Source organism: Rhodnius prolixus, unplaced genomic scaffold, assembly GCF_049639745.1.
Source record: "Rhodnius prolixus isolate KJV_2025 unplaced genomic scaffold, Rpr scaffold_3, whole genome shotgun sequence".
NCBI classification, from domain to species: Eukaryota; Metazoa; Arthropoda; class Insecta; order Hemiptera; family Reduviidae; genus Rhodnius; species Rhodnius prolixus.
Window position 1 is genome coordinate 9,442,850 of NW_027411603.1, and position 11,378 is coordinate 9,454,227.

Here is an 11,378-nt window from a genome sequence, read left to right on the forward strand (position 1 = left end):
AGTGGTACATAAACTTTCATGCTACAATGAATAAAATCAAAGCTATTTTCCAGCACTGCGGATCTATCCACATTTTCAAAAAAGATATCTCAAGTGGTACTTGCTGTTCATAGATTTTGATCCCACGATGAGAGTTAATTGAAATATAAAGATAATTACTATGATTTCAAATTTTTAAAATATTTCTTTCGTTGTTAGACTTTAGAAAACTTAAAAATTTCAATTTCAATACTTATACATATATTTAAAACTCAATAGCAAACATTTGACTCAATCGCACTAATTTCTCTCCAAGTAGCAAGAGAAAAGGAAAAACAGCATCAAAATCTAAACGAAGGTGTAAATTATATAAATAAAGCTAATACTAAATATAGAGTTGGTCACATCACTTTCCCCAGTGGGAGACCGTCCCACATTGCCACCAATTGCCCCACTTACCAACAGGCTGGAATTAATGCCAATTTTCACTAACCTTTCTCGTTAATTATTTTAAAAAAATAAATAAATAAAAATGTTGTGCGAACACATACACGACTATGTTTTTTACCACAAAGAAAGCAAATAATTTTTCTTGAGACTATTATTTTTTTTTGCGAAAAAAAATCGCTACAAACTACACTTTATCAGTAAAGTGGCACTACCGGTTAACTTTTCTTTTTTCATTAAATTAAGAATTTGATTTGTATATTGAATCTATTTGTTATTAAAGAGGTAACTCGTCCCCTACGAAACATAAATGCCCATTATAGAGGCTAATCTTACCTATATGATGGTATTTAAGTGTCTTGTATGGGACTCATTACCTCTATAATAACTACAATAACTAAGTAAAAGCTATGAAGAGAAGAAAAAAAAATCCACACAAACAGTTAATTTAAACAAGTCTGACAAAAGGATTGTGACCTAAAGCAGATGTAGGTCTGTTTAATAAATCACTCGCCAGATGGCAGTCAAGCACGATGCACTCAACAAACCAAATAAGTTTTAGCACCAACACTTTTACAAAGAAATTTTTAAGTAAAATTTGAAATTGCTCGGCGTGATATCATCAAGTAGTCAATAGTTACATTGTTAATATAAGAATTCAAAAAGTATGCTCACTGTAACTTATTCTTTAATGGAATAGCACTACCATTAAAAAAAATTGAACTCACCGATTTAGTTGCCTCACAGATTTGAAATTGGCATCTGTAAAAGATTACAGAATAAACAAAAATATTATTAGAACCTTTTATAAAAGTAATGATAATGTCTATTAAAATATTGATGAACTTTTTTTAAAACACTAATCTCATTTAACAATCTATCGTTGCTCTAGCACAGAATTGTTGAATGCAATGTTCAAGAAAAAATAAGAACTAAGTTCAATACTTACCACGAAATAAAAGTGATAATAATAATAATAAAGTTTTATGTTTAACAACACTGATTTTATTTTTAACAAAATAAAGTACACATAAAAAGTACAGTTAAAAAAGTTTAAATTCAAAGAATACGAACTCCACAAAGGCCCCCTGAAAAAGTCACAACCTTCTATAGAAGTAAGGGTAACCAACAGTTTAAATTATTATTTTATAATTTTATATATTTAGTTTAGTTCTCTTTAAAATAGGATTAATTATACTTCCTAAGCTTTATTTTAATTACTTTTTTAAAAAGAACGATTGCTATATAAAAAACAAATTATTTAATTATATTTGTAATAAATAAATTGCTCCTTTAAGACTATTTAGCCTTCTCACATAACCTTATCAATAATAACTATTGATTATTCATGTACAATTGTTTTTTAATTAAAAAGTTATTAAGTTCTATATCTGTTTCATTTTTATATTTCGATTTATTTATATCTTTCGAAACTATGTAAACTCTGTTGGGAATTGCTTAATTTAAATTAAGCGTCTCTCACTAGTTTACTGAATAAATTATGGAGCTGAATTAGCATTTTAAAAAAATTCACTTCTATTGGATTTATTTATAGAGAGTTAAATATGAAATTGAGCCTTTTTTGTTGCAATTATTTAAGTAGTTTACAAAAATTAAATAGGAGGATACTGGTGCAGTATGCTTTAAAATTGGAGAACTAATGGAAACTTGTTACTAATTGTCAAATAATTGTAGAAAATTAAATAAAATTTGAAGAGAAGTCACGCGATGCTACGAAACAATTTCAGGTAAGTCAATTTTACTACAATGTGGAAAATATAGTTTTAATTTGCTGAAAAAAAAAAAACAAACACGTACACCCAGGGCAGTTTAATTAAATGCACCACTCACTAATGAACGGTCAGTTTGAAAAATAGATTTTGGTTAGTTTGGTTTTGTTACCAAAACCAACTTGCTGGTCATGTTAACTAATATTTCCTAATTTTTGCTTTGTTTTTAAACTTTTTTTTTATTATTATTTTGACGATTTAATTTGTATATAGAATCTCTTCTTTATGGAGTGGAATAGCTGCAATTCAGCCTTTTTTTGTAAAGTTACTTCTAGTCGAAAATTGTAAAAAAAAAATGTTTAATTTACAAATAATTTGGCCCCCCTTAATCGAAAAATTTTTACTTTTTTAATTTTATTTTTATTTAATTTATTGTTTAAATAAATTTACTACATCCTTTGATAATTATAGTGAGTTTATGGGTAGTAAAGTTATTGTTAGATTTGCTGTTAATGTTTTGAGATAGATGTACACACAATTCATCTGGTAAACCTAATAATAATTTCATCTCTTTCTATTACATGTTTTGGTGTGTTGTCTATTTCAGAAAGCCGAGATGATTTCTTCCTGTTGTGCGAGGAAAAGTAGTTTTATTCACCCTTTTTTTTATTTGTTCAAGTTTGAACTCGTTCATTTCATGATAATGAATAGCATTAAAAAAAGAAAAAGAAAATAAATTCACGTTTTAATTGGGTAACAGAAGCAAATTGATGTAACAAGGTATAACCTGTTACATTTTCTAAAAAATTAAAATATGGTTTTAATGAAATGAATCCAGTTTTATATAGCGATGTATATTAAAAGTGATTCGTGGTACTAATGTGAAAAAGACAGCCAGAGGTTTAAAGCGAAGTTCACATACACATTGCCATTGTACTGATTTACAAGCAAACTTTTAGAAAATTGAAGTATCAAATCTTCTTTAGTCTAACTGCAACTCCCCATGCAAACCGAAGTTATTCTCATCATATATAAGCTCTTTTTGATTTATATGACTTGTATCATTTTAAAAGAATTATTGAGAATGGTATTTTTTATTTTCACTAAACTATTTAAGAGATTTTATGGAATGCACTCAGTACTTTCATTTTGTTGCAGGAAAAACATATCCAATTGAATGCTAAGTCTGAAAGTGAAGTACAAGACTATAATGTAAATGGAGTCAAAATCACTCCACCAAAGTGAGTAATTAACATTAACATGATGGATGGAAGACCGAAATCGGTTAAGCTTTCAATAAACATGCGCGATACGACGGACAAAATCAAAGATGTTGTTTGGCTCCGCGGAGCTCACCACATTTCAAAAATGTCCTTCGCATCTTCTATTAGATGGTGTCGGAAGATCAGAGGAATATGGGAGATTGACTTGATTTCCGTGCGACATGGATTTATAGACATGTATCTATTTATAGACATGTATGTATTTACTCTGTATCTACATGTACTCTTGAAAGCCGTAAGTTTATTAAATTATTGATATTTTATTAGTTGTTACTTGTAGTTGAGAATTATCAATACACATCGTAGAAATTTGTAAATAATATTTCTCGCTGCCTTTGCCATAATTCATGTCTCTGAATTTAAATTAATATAGCAGGGTTTGTAATTTATTGCTCCCAATTAGAGTATATTATTTCATTTATTCTCACAATTTGTAGAAAAAATGTCAGAATTTGTGGCTAATTAAAGCCTCCATATAAAAAAAAAAGCAATAAATAATGAATTAAGTGTACAATTCTTCAAAGAAACAATGAAAAAATCTTTATTTTTCTCGCTACAAAATTATAATTAAAATAAAACAAATTATACTAAAGTGATACTCAATACGATCTAGCGGCAACTGCCTAAACTAAACCTAGGTTAAGTTAATCTTACTAGTTCTAATATTCTCCGCTAGATAGCATAAGCCTTTACTTTTATTACATCTTTGCTAATTAAAATTATTGTTTTTAGTTTAAAAAATTGCATGAAAAATAGTGAAAGCATATTCTTTTTCAAGTATTGTTTTAAAAAGTAACTAATAATCTTTTGTTGTTTCAAATATGAATTTAGTCACAACAAAACTAGTTTTTGGTTATTTTTTTTTTTAATACTTATTCACTTACGCTTGTATTAGTAATTATTTCTTTCTTATGTTATGGTCTGTTGTATGGGGGCCAAGTGTGAGGACTGCGCTATAGTAATGAAATAGAGAAAGCGCATCTATGTTTATTCTCATATCATAATATTCCACCCAAGAACTATTCAGAGATATGCAACAATCTAACTCCCAAAATAAGAATAAAAAAAGAGCCCACAATTGCTTCGTTTTTCTCGTAACTTTGAAAGTCATCCTGATTACTCTGCTTATCTTGATATACTCGCTAGACTTATGCGGTAGTTCAACGCAATGGCATTTTACAAATTCAAAACATTATTATAATCATAATCAAAAATGCTATATCTTTTTGTGTAGTTTGCTATGAATTAGGAGTGAATCTTTTGTGCTTTTATAATTTTTTAAATTTTTTTTCTTAGGTAATGATCTCTTTTTTTTTTTATTACAGCCAAAGTTTTCGCCTCGTGAAGTGCTTCGTATTGTCGTAATACTTAATGTAACATCTTAGAAGATAAAATAAACTCATGAACTCATCATCAGTCTTGCATTAGAATAAATACTTTGTTTTAAAACCAATATCTTTTTACAAAAGAAACCATTTAATATACATATATGTGTAACAATATGTGTACACTTCATATTTATTTATTCTTTCTAATGTGAAAACAAAATCCACTTTGTACAGATTAAAAATTTGCTAGTTTTTGTTCAAATTATAAACTATTCTAACGATTACTACATTGGTTACTGGAATATATTCTTACTTCAAATTTATATAACATTTTTGCGATAGTTTCTTAGAATTGTTGAGAAACTAATTTATTTCTTTTGTTTTCTTTGTTTTAGGGAAAATGGCCATTTGAATATAAAAGCAGGTAGATAAATTTAAATCATAATGCCGGAAATATAATTCACTAGTCTTGATGTATCTGATGTCAACGTATTCTAAAGTAAGAACAAGTACTAAAAATATTCATTTAAGATTCGTAGAAATAAATGGTGGGTGGAGGTAATTGGGTTGAGCTTACCCTATTAAACTGTAGCTCATCTCCACACAGTACCCATTTCTGCTTATTTTCACACCACAAAAGTTTGGAGATTACCTCTTTCTCTACATCTACGTCTACACACACAAAAAAAAAGCATGTTTAATAATTTATCTTTTTATAGCTACTTGCAATTTTAGAAAGATTTCTACAAACTATGAAAACTATAAAGAAAATTCCACTTGGGCTATACATTCATTCATTCTGATGGTAAATTTAATGGTATGTCAACTTACTCCTTACTATAAATAAATTCTTAAACTTTGAAAATAGGAAAAGAAAGAAACCTCTAATAAAATCTTAGCGCAGCAGATTATTCGCTTATCCGGTACTCCAGGAAATTTATCAGCAATGATGCCCCTAAGAAACTCTTTACGGGCGTGACGTTAATGATTAGATTTTATGTATTACTTCTTTAAACTGTATATTGGAAATTTTAGATGCTCTTGAATTCTGATTAATGAAGTACCTCCAGTAGACTATAACTAGCTTTTGAGAATGTAAAATTTAGCGCACTAATTTAGTTTTCTTGCAAGTAAGTAACTCTCATATCATTTTTAATAAATAGTTTTATCTTGAAAAATGTGGTGGATAAAACAGATATAGATAAATTATCAGGGCAGCCATTAATAGACATATTGTTCAGAAATAAATGATGAGATACTTCATGAAATGTTATTATTATTTTGTGACCGGAAATGATCAGATTGCATACACTATTTGTGACAATTTGAATGAATTACTTTATCTAGAGAAGTATCTCCCTAAAGTAGCAATTTTATTTTTATCCTCCTTGTTCCAAAGCTAGTTACTTTTGGACAATCTAATGTTAGTTGTGTAAGAATGGTTTTATTAGAAATAAGATTATTGGAAAGCCTTTTTCTGCACTCTTTGTTACTTTCTTCAATATCGACTTAAATGCCCCTTGTTACATTTATAATCAATACTAATTAAGGTAAATTATGAAAGTTATCTGTTTTTAGTTTTCCTTTAAAGAGGTACGTATACTTTTCATTGATCTTGCGAGTTGCTCTATTTTTTGTTTTTTATTTCTTTCTGCTTTAATTAGAATCTTTATTGTCTTATATGCTTACCAACTTTAATAAACAGACAGAATTTTTGGATATAAGATTTAACCTTTGCTCATATTTGTTCTACGACAGACAAAATCAAAGATGTTGTTTGGCTCCGCGGAGCTCACCACATTTCAAAAATGTCCTTCGCATCTTCTATTAGATGGTGTCGGAAGATCAGAGGAATATGGGAGATTGACTTGATTGCCGTGCGACATGGATTTATAGACATGTATCTATTTATAGACATGTATGTATTTACTCTGTATCTACAAATACTCTTGAAAACCGTAAGTTTATTAAATTATTGATATTTTATTAGTTGTTACTTGTAGTTGAGAATGATCAATACACATATTATTTGAGAAAATGTTAGAAAATTTTTTAAACAATTAAGTGATGTCACTCAAGAATAGTGGAAAATATGAAGCTGGCCAATACGTCATTGAACTCCACTTTAGATGTACTACACAGAGTAGGCCTATGGACATTACTTACTGGTTCACCCTGTTTGTATTAAATGACAGTTAAATTATGAATTAATTGATAAGAAAGTAATTATCACCCTTCACTCACTTTTTTCAAGTATTTAATGTCAATATTTATTTCGTAACTGCATTCAATATCTTCTTTAATCAAATATATGAAAAGGTACAAGTTATGGAGAAGCAGAAAATTACTTGTTTAGACTTGATTTAGCTTATTCAGTATAAGTCTCCTTTATCGCAATTATTAACTTCTTTAAATTATTTAGCTTTTAAAAAATAATTTATATGTACTTATCAATCCTTTAGTTTAATTACTGTCATTTATTCAATTTTTATGAATAATAGTTTATAGATTATTACAAATGTTTTTTGTGTTGCTGTTTCATTCAAGATAAAACTCAGTAAGCCTTATATTTTAATTACTTTGAATAATTTTGATTTTCAGATTGAATCCTGTTGATACTAGAGACCTACTACTACTGCTTACAAAACTGTTCATCAATGGAAGCCCAGTCCAATGGGCTGTATTTTCTTTTAAAGAATCGGTTTGAGTATTCATAGCACGCATGCTTATTGGACTCCAAACCGGTTTATTGGACACTTTACAATTATCAGAAATACTTTAATCAGTTTGTTGTAGGTAAATAAATTGTGCACTGTTTATTTATGAATCTGAAGGTGAAGAACTATATAAATTAGAAGTGCTATATACCATAACTGGTTCAAAGCATACAAATAAATGTTAGATTGAAAAACAATTTTGTAGAATGCATTCTTATTTTTCTTTTTTACATTCTTGCGTAAAATAAGTAAATACACTCACTCGCAGAAAAACGTATAAAGTATAAGAAACTTCAAGATCGATGGATAACGTAAAAAATACATGTAAGAAATGTAGAAATACAGGAAATTAATGTATTCTTCCTATCACTGCTGTCATCTATTGCAGATATATCTTTTAAAGCGTAAAAACAAATTTTATTAAATAAATATTAAATTTCATTAAAATATAAAAATTGCCTTTATAAAAATTAAATTGTCACATAGCCATCAATTCTCATGGGCAATAAAGTTATATTTAGAACAAATATGTTTTTAATGTAAATATGTTTACCCATTATTCTACATTTAAAACTATAAAACTAATTGTCCGTGAAAAAGCTAATAAAAACATACTTTTTATTAGTCAAATTGTATCTAAAATATTTTAAATTATACCAGATTTTTTATTTAATTTCTAAGTAATTTATTTATAGTAGTAATAACCTAATATTTTATTAGTACAATTAATTTTTTGTTTGTTTGTTAGTTGGCTTCCTGTCAATTAATATTTAACTTTCAATCTTATTTTAAAAAAATAATTTGAAAAGAGCAAGCAATATCTGTTTGTATTTCTGTTAAATAACTTAAAATTCTTCCAAGATTTATTTTTTCGGCATTAACTTATTATGATTTAAACTCAATTTTTATATCATTTCATATTTGAGTCCTACTTCGTCTGTCTTTATGTGCTATAGGTGTCATTTTGCAGACTGGGGTCCCAAAATGTATTTAACAAAAAGCTAGATGTCACTAGAAGGAAAAAATAACCCACACCTGAAAAGATATTTTTTGATCCTATTGCGACCGATCTGCATAAAGTCAGATAAAACTTTCATTGGTAATGGGTTGAATGGTCAGTAATCATTGGACCTCACGATAGCGTACTACGTACCTGCATTGATCAACAAAGACAATGTAAATCAATTTGTTGACGCTAGCTGGTTCTATGTCAGCACTAATCCTTACAATAAATCGTATTCTAAATAAAATGGGTAGGTTAGAAGTTTGAGCTTTACGGTAAAAGGAAATTTTGTGGTGATTTTTCATGTATTAGGTTGGAATATCTACAACTCCAAGAGTTCTCTAGAGAAATCAAATGTGCTTTTATAGCAAGGTCTCAACCTGGTTCTATTGGGTTGAACTTCTCCAAAAAAACATTAGTAAATAGGACCATATAAAGCTTACATACACCAGATAACGGATTATCTTATCTCAGACTGCAACTAGAGAAGTAAAAATGGCCAACACTGAAATAAGGGACACTGACAATAATATTACCGCGTACAGTTTTATTTACTGTTCCTGAAGTATCTTTGCAAATTCTCCTGCTCCCTGATGAAACTAAAAATATTAAAATTCTTCCGCTAATGAAGAGCAAAATAAATTATAAGTGAAAAAAAAATTAATGATTGTTATTTCAGGCAGATTTATTTATTTATTTACAAGACGGGCAATCACCCAGTTTTTTTTTTTTTTTTTTTTTTTTTTTTTTCTTAAATGGCTTTTAGTTCTTGCTAATTAGCCAGAGGGTATTATCGGATAAATAGTTATATTGATATTTGATTTGATTTAATACACCCAGTTACAAAGAAATATAATTTAAAATAACATTTAATAATAACTCAATATATAATAATTATAGAATATACATATATCATACATTTATACATATATATATCGTAGAATAGAAATAAAGATAAAATAGAAATAATATATACACATAATTTACTTAATAGATGAAAAATACTTCAAAATATGTACTATAAAATATACTTTAAAAATAGAAACTTTACTCAATTAATAAATCTTAATAATATCACAAATAACCGGTAAGTTTTCCCCAGTACCAATCACCGCAAAATCAGCTATTTAACAAATGTTTCAACTCGATCATGTTGGTGTTGAATATATCAAAATCAGCGGGCAGATGATTAACTTGATCCGCAACTCTTGGAAAATAACTGAACTTACGATAATTAGTACTATGGCACACTTTAGAAAACACTTGTTTTTGTCTAGTACCGTTTGTTGGCACGTGAAAGTTTAACAATGATAAAAGTTCAGGGCAGTTTATATTATTATTTAGAATTTTGAAAATAAAATTTAAGTCTGTGGCTTGTCTACGAAACTGTAAAGTACTCAAACCAGTAAATTCCATTACGTCATCGTACGGTACCTCCGTCATGGCTTTTGTCTCTCGATACCAGAGCAATCTTAGGAATCTTCTTTGAAGTGATTCAAGTTTGTTGACGTAAGTTTTCTGATAAGGAGACCATAAAGCAGAGCAGTACTCAAGAATAGGTAGCACCATTACTTTGTAAAGGATAATTATGGTTCTGACATCTTTAAAGTTTACTAATACCTTACCTAATACCTATCTCCAGATTAGGTATCATTACGTGGACGGAAGCACATTCTCTTAGATTTTATTATTTATCCAACCAATATGAATTTAGCCCTTCTCGATAGGGTAAGGATTTTTATAGTAAGTTATACATAACTAAACTCGTCCACCTGACAGAAATAGAAAATAGCAATCAAGTCAAGAAATTGGGGGCTTACTTAGTCTTCACTACATCAACCCCTGCTGGTTCCGAGACTAGAGCATCCCCCAACTTTTTGACTCACTTTGTCAATACAAGACTGCTGTTTGAACATCTATAACAATCCTTTAGGGCAGGGATGAGCAACACGCGGCCCGCCAAGCATTTCTAAATTGAATTTATTTTATCGACTTTCTCCCATCAATATATTGTTATAAAATTAATTATAATGAAATGGTAGTACATACTGAACCGAAATATTTTTTTATGGCAAGTTACTTGTCGACGACGTTTTTAAACATGCAATACTAATGCGCCGCGTCTGCGCGATTTTTTGTGACGAGATACACACTTGTCGGTGACTTGTTCAAACATGCAATACGGACGAGATGCGTTTCGTACGAAGTTTTGTAAATTAATAATAAGAGTTAATCTATGTGCGGCCCGCCAAAAAAAATTAAAATTTAAATTGGCCCATTGATTAAAAAGGTTGCTCACCCCTGCTTTAGGGCAAGTTCCACTTTCACTCACTGCTTCTTTCCAACAATATTTTATTTATTCATTTTACTGTACAAAGTAAACATTAATTTGAAAATTGTTATTTTAGAAAACTTTAGTTAAGTGAAAAGTTGTATGAATTGTTACATCTGATTTTTTGAGTAAGAGTAAAGTAGAGTGCACATAAAGGATTCTCTTTTTTGGGGGGGGGGGGGGGGGGGTAAAAAAACATTTAGCAACCGGTGCAAGTATGTAATTAGAGAACAATCGTCCAATTTGTGAGAGTTTCACTTCAATTTAGCTAAAAAGAAAACTCAGAAGCTATATTGTGAATTCTCTTTTGGGTAAATGACGGTTAGAAAAAGAAAATTGTGGTGGGTCTTCGCGCTAGATTTTTTGAATTTCGCAAGAGTTGGTCAAAATTGTGGGTAATTTAAGGCCTCTAGTAAACGTGATCCTGATATTTTCAACAGTTGAATATTAACATTAATAACTTCAATGATCAAATTAATGGAGTTGGAGACCTAAAATAGTAGAGTATCCGACTGTTTTGCCATCTATGGGCCTAACCACGAACTACTCTTGCTGTATT

At 29.1% G+C, this 11,378-nt stretch overlaps 1 long non-coding RNA gene across 5 annotated transcripts; it reads left to right on the plus strand.

The window, feature by feature from the left end:
* Positions 1-1,743: 1,743 nt before the first annotated feature.
* On the plus strand, positions 1,744-7,455 carry LOC141452801 (uncharacterized). 5 transcript variants are annotated; one of them, XR_012457631.1, is made up of 3 exons: positions 1,744-2,174; positions 3,315-6,989; positions 7,369-7,455. It is a non-coding gene; the product is annotated as an uncharacterized lncRNA (long non-coding RNA). The 5 variants fall into 5 exon arrangements; XR_012457630.1 differs by having other exon boundaries at positions 3,315-3,674; positions 4,765-7,455; XR_012457629.1 differs by having other exon boundaries at positions 3,315-3,674; positions 5,163-7,455.
* The last annotated feature ends 3,923 nt before the right edge of the window (positions 7,456-11,378 follow it).